We start from the raw sequence: 13,156 nt of genomic DNA, 5'->3' as shown, positions 1-13,156 counted from the left end.
GGTCATTCAGGAAGACGCTCCCTAAAGCAAGCAATGTTAGCAAAGTTAAGCCTAAGGGACTCCATGTGCCAGTTACACTAAGTTCACCCTTGCAAGTAAGGAAATGTGCTATCCTTGGTACGAAAGGACTACTGCAAGGCAAGTAAGGGTCATCAATGAAATGAAAAGGCGCCAAAGATGAAGAGGTAAAACATCTATACATAGATTAATTGTAGCACTTAGTACTCTCCTAAAGGGGGGAATATGGAGTGATGCAGCATTAAGTCATAATTAAGTGGTTCTAGTAACTATGGAATGGTAAAGGAAGAATGCGATATAAATGAGAAAGGGATGAGATTGCACTTATCCCAAATCCTATGGATATGCTGCAATTTCAAAACATTATGTAAGCATGATGTCAAGGAAAGGAAGTAAGGCTTCCAGCCCGTGATGTTTTTGATAAATAAGGAGCCAGTACGGGAGGTAAGTTAAGACAAAGGGAATAATCCAAGAAACAAGTTCGGGAGGTAAGTTAAGACAAAGGGAATAACCCAAGAAAGATTACTCGGAATATTGATATGAGAATGGGCGAACGAGTAGTTAATAGTTGATTCAGGAAAAGCCTAGTTATGGCTAGACAATAGGATACAGACAAATCACCAGTGCAAGATAAACATAGTGAACCCATCATGAGGCATTAAGTCTCGCAGATATGACATCGTAACCTTGAGAAATATTAAGATAAAAGGGGTGGTAGTAAAGGTACCGTATGAGGGTTGTGAAAATAAAAGAGAATGTCACTAGGAAGATAGTCGAAATATCAGTTCAGAAGCAACTCTACAAGTACAAGGGCATGAAAACAAGTAACTACGGATAATTATAGGCGAGGAAGGACATCAAATAAAAAAATTCGGTCGAGTATACGATGTAATATGCTCGCAGCTTTACAAGAGTCAGAGGGTCCTCCCTAGTACTACAATGAAACAATAGTTGAGAAAAAGCTTCAACCTAAGCACAGTGACCTAAAGAGGAAATGGTCTTGTAACAACAGTTTCACAACACATTGTACGCCCTCCATAAGAAAGAGGAACCTACCGTGGCTAGTGAACGAGAAGTAAAATTAAAAGTAATATTTGAAATCATATGAGTTGCACGTAAACTCTGGCATGTGTGGGCACTAAGATAAGCTAAGTATCGATGCAACAATGGGGTAGAAAGACCAGGAAAGATAATAGCTTACGTTGAAAGAAACCTAAAATGGAACGAAAGAAATTATTCGATCAATGATCCAAAGTTGGTTACGTTATGAACTCACTTAAGGGTTTGGAGTTTTATACATGCAGCATATACAACCATAGAAGATTCTGGTATATGTTAAAAGAATGAATTGAGCCCACGTCATAAACGAAGGGTTAAATTATTCAAGGGTTGTATCATGTATATTTCTCAAGTCTATGAAAGCCTAAACAAGATAACTAATACCATGAAACATAGATCGGAAGATAGCTTAAGCCGACGTAAAGGCTGATCAGATGAAGAAGGAAACTAAAGAGTTACATCACCCAAGTAAATCAGAAATCCGGTTATTGGACCCAGAAGTTATAGGAATCATGATTGAGAACATAGAAAAATCTCTCTTAATATTAGAGGTGCAAGAGAGATAGCACAACAACTATATTCTATAACGCCTCTATGATAAAGCCAGTTAGAAAAATACCTTCAAATGGTGGTATGAAACTCCCATGAGATTGTGTATGCACTAGAGGTGCAAGTATTATAATAGAGTTTCAAGTTATAGACGTGAATTACACCTAGGTGTAAGGGAGGTCATGAGAGAGATAAAAGATACAATGCGATATTTTAAGGTAAGTAAGGTAAAAATGAACAACATACGAGATACTTAAAGGTAGAAGATCGTGAATAGTTCATACTTTGGATAAAAAGGCCAGAAGCATGAGGATTCATTATCTAGGAATAATAGTGGCATCATCAGTAGCATACTTTCCAGCCTATGGTGTAGGTATCAAAAAGCTTGACTAAGAGAGTAAAGAAGAGTTAGAGACAATGTGATGTCTCGCTTGATGTTCCAAATGACACAAGGAAATCTATGGTGCAAGCAAGTTGAAGGAAAGTTGGAGTAGTATAAATAGAAATGTATAGTTGCAAGCTAAATTATGATAAAGCGACAAAGTTTTAGGAAAGCATGAGTAAGGGTGAGGAAAGGCAAGTGAAAGGGTGACGAGAATGGATAGGTCCTCGGGATTAAGTCCATGAAAACAAGAGAGATAATGGTTTCTCTAACTTATTAAAAGTTCAGTATAGCTTGAATGAACTCAAAGGAGTCTAAGATTAATAGCATTTAGAAAGAATGAAATGCTACCTGCTAATAAAATGAGGGTGTAATGGTGACAGATAAAGGATGATTTTTAGGCCTTCGTTTGAATAATGATTTGAAAAAACAAAAAAGAAGAAGAAGAGAAGGAGAAAAGATTTCGCTGGCGGCACGAAATTAAGATACCCCGATAAGGTGAATCACATTTGGATGCTATAAAATACGATTATGGAAGTATAGTGTCGTATCGCCCCCAGGGGGATCAAGAAAATCACTTCAAATGTTCCACGATGAGATGTAAGCCCTAGTGGCAAGGTATTACATAAGAAGTTTTAAGTTATCACTGGTATATTATAGATCAATATTGAGGTGAATCCACAATGGATGGATAAAAGTTACAAAGTATGAGATGAGATTGCACAATCATTCTTAAGATGAACGGTAAAGAAGAAACATTAAAAGACTTGGATTTGTACATATAGGATAAGCAGTGAGAGTAACCTGGAGCTTGGTAGCAGATCTTAGTAAAGATAAATCGAAGTAAGAGCTATGGATACTAACCTACCTAGATGCAATAAAGTCGTACGAATGGACAATCGAGTCTATGAAATATGATATAGCGATATTCGTAAGTTCGACAAAGTACCGAGCAAAGAACTTCATTATACTTATAGATGCCCAGAGGAACATCTTATCAAGCTCTGTATATATATTCACAAAGTGAGGCCTAGAGATTGGCTAAACGCTGGAGGAAAAAGGAGAGAAGAGTCGCATAGGCGTAATTACAAGGTCAGAGTCATACAGTCTGCATGATAGGAGGTAGCAGCAGTTGCGAGATTAGAAAGATTTCGATCACAAGTCATGATATGAGCAAAAAGACTAAAGAGGGGGGGGGATACCCTAGACTTTAGATTTATTCATAGAGCAACTACTTAAATGGCAAGGAGAGAATTAAGGTATTCACAAGAGCTATGTGTTATGAAAATGATAAGAGCATCATTCAACATTCGAGGACGAATGTTCAAAAGGGGGGAATGATGTTACACCCCGCAATATTACGATGATGTTACGTCCTGCAATATTATATTACGACAATGTTGCACCTTGCAGTATTACATTACGGTGATGTTACACTTCGCAGTATTAAGTTACGACGATATTGCACCCTGTTGTATTGTACGTTGAATTTGTCGTAAGGTCATTGACATCAGTCCAAGTAAAAGATTATTTGGAGATTATAAGGATTATGATATTTCACAAGTGATGAGTAAATTCGTAAAGATGAGAGGGGAAGCAAGTCAAAGAAAATGAAATTTCGTCCATGTTTGGCATGTTGGGATAATATATAGGCCGAACGTTAATACCCAATATTTATGGACTAGTGTCATACAAGTTACTATATGACCATGATAGTAAGGTGAATAAAGTGTATTAAAAGTAAATAATGTTTTATGTAAGTTGAAATAATTCTTAATTATGTGGATATTTGGTTAATTGTAGATTTTTGGTGGAAGATTAACCATGTAATTAAGAAAATTAACGGATAAAATTTGGATAAATTTAAGTATGGAAATGTGGCAGCCATATAATAGTCATTTGATGATTTTTAGATTAAAAGTTGCAAGATGGCACTTTGAGAAAGTTTGACATCTGAGTCATCACTTAGACAATTTTAATAGGAATCATCACTTAGACAATTCTAAAAGGAGTTACTACATTTGCAACATGCTTTACATTGTGATAAGCTTCAAAGACAGTTCCATACCGTTTGAGGAACATCCACCATCAATTCTTTGATCTGTACAAGGATGCCAAAATCAAAGTGGATTTTTTGGCCTAAAATTTTCTTGGAAATCTTGGACAGTAGTGTTTTCTTTTTCTATCGTTTGACTATAGCTTCTGATGAGGACAACAAAGTTGGTTGACTTGAACTTGAGGAGCATTAAATCTTAGTTGGACGAAACATTGGGTTTTAGTTGGAAATATTTATTTGGAGTTGATTTTTGGAAATGACTCTCAACTGTATCTCCCATTCTCTTTTCCATTAAACCAAATATTACAATGTCCAAACATGAAATTCTCTGAAATGCTACGAGGTCCAACATGAAATGCTAATTCAAAGAAAGCCCGGTACAATCTTTCTCAAGGATATCATACGGATTTCATTTCCTACTTCGATCTGTCGTTACGTGTTTTTACAAAAGAGAATTGGTTCAGGTATGTTAAGGTCATCCCCTCTTTCTTTTTGGCATGATCCAAGTTATATAAAAGAAACGAGCAAATGCACAAATTCCATAAATGACTCTATTCATAAAAGTATTAGAGATATCTATGTTCATGAATTTCCATGTGTCATAATATTCTATCATCTTTTCATGGGTCTCAGAAAAGTACGAAAGTTGAAAAGAGTTTACTTTATGATATTACTCAAAGGCAAAACAGTTTTATGAAATTCCGAAAGATTTTATTAATGTACTTTTCATGCTTTGCATTCATGTGCATTTATATATATATATATATATATATATATATATATATATATATATGTGTGTGTGTGTGTGTGTGTGTGTGTATGTGTGTGTATGGGATATGGGAAAGGTTATGGTGTTATATACGCACCACCACCTGATCAGCTGGTATACGTTGATGATTTTGCCCACAATGGCCAAGATGATATGATGGGATGCCCTTAGAGGCTGATGATGTTATGAGACATGTAGCTATGCACGACATGAAAAAAATACGCATATTGATGATACTATAATTATTTCATGATTTATAAAGTTATTTAGACTTACAGGTGGAGTCATTTACTCTATATTTCCTCCATGTCTATTATGTACTTATTTATGTGTCTTACATACTCAGTACATTATTCGTATTGACGTCCCTTTTTGCCTGGGGACGCTACGTTTCATGCCCGCAGGTCCTGATAGACAGGTCGAGAGCCCTCCAAGTAGGCTCTCAACTCAGCAGAAGATGTTGGTGCGCTCCATTTGCTTCAGAGTTGTTTGTTTGGTTAGTATGAGTTAGATGTGTATTGTTTCGTATGGCGGGAGTTTGTCCCGGCCTTTATGATATTACATATTCTTAGAGGCTTGTAGACATATATCATATATACAGATAATTGTATGGCCTTGTCGGCCTATGTTTTGAGTATATAAGGATCATGCCGGTCTTATATGCACGTACATCATATGTATAAGTTTAGATTACATGTTAGATCGTCCAATGATGAGTATTTGTCCATATTTTATTGTACTTATCTCACGACAGCCTCTCTGGCTCATTAACTTGTGATAGTATGATATGAAAGATATGTTACGTAGGTATTCAGTTGAGTAAGGTACCGGGTGCCCGTTGCGGCCAATCGGTTTGGGTTGTGATAACACCTAAGGACAGTGCTTCAAACTTTGAGAGAAAAGAAGTTATATGCAAAGTTCTCGAAATGCGAGTTTTGTTTGGATTCCGTGGCTTTCTTAGGCCACGTGGTATCGAGTGAGGGTATCCAGATGGATCCGAAGAAAGTGGAAGCAATGTAGAGTTGGCCCAGACCATCCTTAGCTACAGAGATCCGTAGTTTTCATGGCTTGGCGGGTTATTACCGTCGATTTGTTGAGGGATTTTCATCGATTGTAGCACCTATGACCAGGTTGACCCAGAAGGGTGCTCTGTTCCAGTGGATAGAAGAGTGTGAGGTGAGTTTTCAGAAGCTCAAGACAGCTTTGACTACAACACCAATTTTGATATTACCTACAGGTTCGGGGTCTTATACTGTCTATTGTGATGCCTCGAGGATTGGCCTTGGAGCGGTATTGATGCAGGACGGTAGGGTGATTGCCTACGCATCCAGACAATTGAAGGTACATGAGAAGAATTATCCTGTCCATGATCTCGAGTTAGCTGCTATTGTTCATGCTTTGAAGATCGGGCATCATTATTTGTACGGTATGCCTTGTGAGATCTATAATTATCACCGGATTTTGTAGTATCTATTCAAGTAGAAGGACCTTAATTTGCGCCAGAGGAGGTGGTTAGAGCTGTTGAAGGACTATAATATCACTATTTTGTATCACCCGGGAAACGCCAATAGGGTGGCCGATGCTTTGAGTCGCCGGGTGAAGAGTTTGGGGAGTTTGGCTTATTTACCAGCAGCGGAGAGGCCCATGGCGATGGATGTTTAGGCCTTAGCGAGCCAGTTTGTGAGATTGGATCTTTTAGAGCCTAGTCGGGTTCTAGCTTGCGTGGTTTCTCGGTCTTCCTTGTTTGATTGTATCCGGGAGAGTCAGTTCCTCATTTTCTTGTCCTCAAGGACAAGGTTCTGCACGGTAATTCCAGAGATGTGACTATTGGTGATGACGAGGTATTGAAGATGCAGGGTCGGGTATGTGTACCCAATGTTGATGGGTTTCGGGAGTTGATTCTAGAGGAGGCCCATAGTTTGCGGTATTCCATTCATCCGGGTGCCGCAAAGATGTACCAGGATTTGAGACAACACTATTGGTGAAGGCGGATGAAGAAAGATATAGTAGGGTTTGTAGCTCGGTGCCTCAACTGTCAGCAGGTGAAGTATGAGCACTAGAGACCGGGTGGGCTGCTTCAGCAGATAAAGATTCCGGAGTGGAAGTGGGAGCGGATCACCATGGACTTCCTAATTGTACTCCCACAAACTTTGAGAAAGTTTGATGCCATTTGGGTAATTGTGGATCGGCTGACCAAGTCTGCACACTTCATTCCTGTGTGTATTACATATTCTTCGGAGCGGTTAGCAGAGATTTATATCCGGGAGATTGTTCGTCTGCATGGTATTCCAGTTTCCATCATTTTAAATAGAGGTACTAAGTTTACATCTCCGTTCTAGAGGGTTGTACAACATGAGTTGGGTACTCGGGTGGAGTTGAGTACAACATTTCACCCTTGGACGGGCGGACAGTCCGAGCGTACCATTCAGATTCTTGAGGATATGCTCTGTGCATGTGTGATTGAGTTTGGAGGGTCTTGGGATCAGTTCTTGCCATTGGCGGAGTTTGCCTACAACAACAGCTATTAGTCCAGCATTCAGATGGCACCGTACGAGGCTTTATATGGTAGGCGGTATAGATCCCCTGTGAGTTGGTTCGAGCCGGGTAATGCTAGATTATTGGGAACAGACTTGGTTTAGGATGCTTTGGAGAAGGTTAAGGTGATTCAGGATAGACTCTGTACAGCCCAGTCTCGACAGAAGAGTTATGCGGACCAGAAGGTTCGTGATGTTTCCCAGTCCAGACAGATGCATATGCGATTTTACTAGGTCAAAACATATATATTTCGCCCTTCACGAATTTGGGCTATTTTCATAACATTTTAAACGGGAAGAAGCTTCTGGGAGCAATTGCAAGGGAGATTTTCAGAGGGATTCATTGAGGTAAGGTCCATGGTTCCTAAGCTCGTTATTATGGTGATTTTTATAGTTGTTAGCATGAAATATAAGGGAGAAATCAGTGGTAAATTGGGGGTTAGGGCTTGGTTAATTGGAGAGCTTGGAGTGGTGATTTGAGGGACCATCTGAGGTCTGATTTTGGTACTTTTGGTATGACTGAACTACTGAGAGTGTGAGGATTCCGAATATGTGAATTTACCCAATTCTGAGACGTGGGCTCAGGGAGCGTTTTGGTCATTTTTCCTAATTTCGCGTATTAGCTTAAAATTAATTAGTGGAATCAGTTACTTGAAGTTATATTTACATTATGTAATTGATTTGAATAGATTTGAGCCATTTGGAGTCGAGTACTTGTGGCATGAGCGTGGTTTCGGGTTGATTTTTGAGTCGGTTCGAGGTAAGTGGCTTGCCTAACCTTGTGGGGAGGGGGGAACCCCCTAGGATTTGGTATTGTTGACCTTTGAGATTACTTGTACGTGAGGTGACGAGTGCGTACTTGTGCTAATTGTTGAAAATACTATTTTCATTAAGTAACTGTAATTGTGTTCTCTTTCCTGTTTATACTACTTGCAATTTAAGTCTGTTGTTAGCTTAGGGAAGCATGTCTAATTGATTTAATTGCTTTACTTGATCAAACTGCCTTATTCGAATTATGTGCAACGTGCTAGGTTAGAAATACCTATTTTACCTTGGTATGAAATTTGAATTGAATTGAGTATTCCTCATGTTGATGTTGTATGTTTACTTTGGGACTACGGGACGGTATCCTCGGAGATCCCCCTGCCTGTTTACTTTGGGACTACGGATTTGTATTCCGGGAGATCCCCCTGCACTTTTATATTGGAACTACGGGACTGTACCCGATAGATTCCCCAAGTACTGGGTATTTACATTTGGGACTACGGATCGGTATTCCGGGAGATCCCCGCGCACTATGAGTTGGACTACGGGATGACACCCAAGAGATCCACTGGATATTAATATTTGGGACTACATGACGATATCCTGGGAGATCCCCGGTTGTTACCTCTGTGTTGAGCTGTATTCCTTATGTGATTATTTTGTCTCTGTTGTAGTTGTTGTTGTTCTTACTATCCTGTGTTACTTCTTACTGTTTGCACTTAACTATACTGGCTTATTCTATATTTTTATACCATGTTTTTCATCTAAACTTAGTAGGGCCCTAAATTTCCTCGTCACTACCCGACCGAGGTTAGACTTGGCACTTACTGAGTACTGTTGTGTTGTACTTATGCCCTTTCTGCGCATGTTTTTCATGTGCAGATCCAGGTACTTCGACTCAGCCCTACTACCCTTGAGGTGAGGCAATTCTCCAGAGACTTCGAGTTATATCTGCCGCGTCCGCAGAGTGAGGAGTCCCTTTCCATTCTCCCTTATAGTATCAGCCCTTCTGTATTTACTTTTGTTTAGACATTCTAGAGTTAGACACTTGTAGTTATTCAATATCTTGTGAATTCATGAGATTCCGGGTTTTGAAAAATGTAGTTTCAGTTTGAGAGTTGTATTGTATATGCCGAGCGGCATCTTAAACGCTTCATTTTGTTATTCCTACAATTTTGGCTAGTTTTATTCTGTTATTTCTTTTTTCGCAATTTGCTAGCTTACCTAGTCGTAGAGACTAGGTGCCGTCACGACAGTTCACGGAGGGCGAACTGGGGCCATGACATTTTAGTAATCCTTGGATCACAGGACAAACAGTGAATGTTTGGGGGTGATATTACGCGTTAAAAGTACATTTGGGTCCTAAAAGCAATTTTTGAGGACTTCTCGTGAATTTAGCGACAATAGCAATTATAAGGGTTTTGAAGAATCATTCAAATTTTGAATAGCAAACTGTTTTCTCACCAATTTATGTTGTACACACTAACATTGTAATTTTTTTCAATTATTAAATAAAATTGACCTACAGCAACATATAACTATCTGTATCAAATATTATATGATAATCTTAAAAAAATGTAAATAACTGGTTATGCTAAAAATTCTTCGCACTACCATTATAAGGGCAACATAGTGTACGAAGTATTTTGCGTTTACGCAAGGTCCGAGGAAGAATCGAACTTAAGGGGGTATAATATGGACAACCTACATTAATACAAGCATCAATGCTTGATTCCATAACCTGAACTCGTAACCTATAGGTGACGGAGGTAGCTTTACGGTAGCATGCAACCTAAACTAGATCTTTCTTCATAAGAAACTTTCTTTTCTTTACAAGAACTGTCCCGATCCAAAATTAGCCTGTCGTGATGACGCCTAACGTGGTATAGACAAGCCGACTTTTCCAAAAATATTTCCAACACTTTTAACAGAAAAAGAATTTAAGCAGTTTTAGTAGTAAATGTTTCTCATAAACGGGATAGAAAACCCAAAACATAACGTGTCGACTCCCAATATCGGGGTGTCACAGAGTACATGAGCATCTATATATCACAAGTCTGGAAAATACTGTCTATGATAGTCCGAAACTAAATACAATAGGTGGAAGGATAGAGAAAGAGAAACAAGGTCTGCGAAATCACCGAGCAGCTACCTCGAAATCTCCGAAGGGCCAACTGCGCAGTGAATCAACACCCACCGTGTCTGGAAACACATGGATCTGTACACAAAGTGCATGGTGTAGCGTGAATACAATCAACTCAGAAAGTAACAAGACTAAATAAAGAACTGAAAGTAGTGACGAGCTCTACAATTATAGTTCAATTTTAGTAATTTCAACATAGGAGAGTAGGCATGCTTTCGAGTTTGACAATTTAAGTCCAATCAGTTAACTCATGTCAAGTTCAAGTAAAACATAATATTATATCCTTCAGAAATTTCAAGGCAATCATATATGGTAGCTAAGCGCAACAATAATGAAATCAAAAGCATCCTCTCAGAGCAACAGTCACTCAGCCTTTCTTAGTCTCTCAGCACTCGACAATCGACACTCACATTCAGTAGGTACCCGCACTCACTGGGGGTGTGTGCAGACTTCAGAGGGGCCCTTTCAGCCCATGCGATATGATCGACACGGACAACTCACGTGCAGCAGGGACAACTCACGTGCTATAGTATAAATATCTGGATCCGCACAGACAACTCACGTGTTGTACAGACAACTCATGTGCTATAGTATAAATATTTGGATCTGCAAAATCAACTCACGTGCTACACGGACAACTCACGTGCTGTAGTATTAATATCTCACAATCTGGCCCTAAGCGTCAGTGGCGTACGCAAAATTTTTTGTATGCGGTGTCACGATTTAAACAATGCACAAATAATAATTCACTATGACAACATTATATTAAAAAAATAGTTAGAATCATATTAACAGAACATAACTCAAGAAGATTAATATATTTGAGTTTTTTTATAAATGCATTCAAAACAACCTCATTAGAAATAATACTAAATACCTTTTTTTAATATAAAACACTAGACAATTACACAACTCATCATTCTTAAGATTTTGCAAATCATTTTTAATTAATTTCAATGAGGAGAAAAAGAATAAAAGAAAAAACAGGGAAACTTACAACAAAATCAAATAATTTATCGTTGCTTAAAATAAGCAAATTGACTTTTGACTCATTGATTTAGTGTTATGTTAACGCTTAAGAGGTTAATGACTCAAACCCCCACATGTTTTTTACTTGTAAACGAGGCTAAAAAATTATGGTTCTATAAAGTATGTTAATGTGACTTCTAATCAATTGTTTTAGTTAATGGCCAATAGTTCAAACCCCAACATGTTTTTTAATTGTAGATGAGGCTCAAAAATGTTAAAGGGAAATAGGAAGACATCGAGCGTCGAACTTGTGACCTCGCTTAGGAGGCCAAAGCTCCTGGCCAAATGAGCCACCTAATATTTCTTCTCAAGTGGTGTCACTTTATGGAATTTAACCTTTATTTTTCTTTTGAATTTTAATTATATATACATATAATAGAATTTTTTGATCAAGCGGTGTCACGTGACACTGCTTGGGCTAAGATGGATCCGCCCCAGCTCAGCCTCACTCAGTCATCAATCTCTCCAGTATCTCCGACTCTCAAAAATCATAGAAGTCAGCCAAACAAAAATGATATAATGTATCAACAAGGAACAATAGAGACTGAAATATAATATGCAAGTCAACTGAGACTAAGTACAACACAGATTTTTAGCAGATAGATTAACATGTACACAACCTCTGAAGGCTCCGTCAGTAACAACATATGGCCTAAGCATGATTTCTAACAGGGTTTGCAGCTCAATTACTATATCACATGAAGAATTTAAAGATATCAACACATTAATCATCTATACAATTCCATCGAATGGACCAAGTCCTAATTTCTATGGTGCACGCCCACACGTCCATCACCTAGCATGTGTGTCACCTCAAAATTAATCACATGCCACATAGTTCAGGGTTCCATACCCTCATAACCAAATTTACAACTTTTACTTACCTCAATCCGAGCTAATCTCTACTCCAACACACCTTTGCCTCACGAACCAGCCTCTAAATATCCCGAATCTAGCTACAAACAGTACAATACAATCAACACGGGCTAAAGTGATCAATTTTGCTAGAAAATATGAAGTTATTAATTAAAAATCTAAAATCGGTTAAGCCTGCCCCACATCTTGAAATTCGATAAAAGTACAAAACTTGAAATCCCATCTAACCACGAGTCTAACCATACAAATTTTGTCAAAATCCGACACCAAATCGCTACCCAAATGCCCAAATCAAACTCTCCAAATCCCTAACCTCAAACCCACAAATTTCACCTCAAAACCACACAATCTAGATGGGGGAAACAAGATTATTGAATAAAAATGAGCACAAGTGACTTACCTCAGGAATATCCTAAAAAACCCACTCACAAATCGCCTTAGACCGAGCTTAAAATGTCCAAAATGAAGAAAAATCACGAACCCTTGAATTTATATGTCCTGCCCAGTCATTCCGCTTCTGCGGAAACTTAACCACTTCTGCGGCGTCGCGGAAGCGACCTCTTAATCGCATCTATGGCTCCTTCCGCTTCTGCGGTCCCTTATCTCGCTCCTGCGGACTCGCTTGTACGAGCAACCAATCCATTTATGCGGAATTAGCTCCCCTCTCAACTTCCGCTTTTGCGTTCCCATCGCACCTTCGACCCCTGCTCACACCCCTCCAAACTTTGCACCTCCGCAACCTATCCCGCACTTGCGAGCTCGCACCTACGATCAATGCTCCGCAGGTGCGGTTACACCAGCAGAGTTCCAACTTCAACAGTCTCACAACTTCAACTCTTGATCCGTTAATCATCTGGAATCAACCCGAGGCCCCCGGGACCTCAACCAAACATACCAACAAATCTTAAATTATTATACGAACTTAGTCGAACCCTCATATCATATCAAATTACATTAAAAACAGAAATTGCACATA

This window comes from Nicotiana tabacum, chromosome 7 (assembly GCF_000715075.1).
Source record: "Nicotiana tabacum cultivar K326 chromosome 7, ASM71507v2, whole genome shotgun sequence".
Taxonomy (NCBI): Eukaryota; Viridiplantae; Streptophyta; class Magnoliopsida; order Solanales; family Solanaceae; genus Nicotiana; species Nicotiana tabacum.
This window is presented reverse-complemented; position numbering follows the sequence as displayed.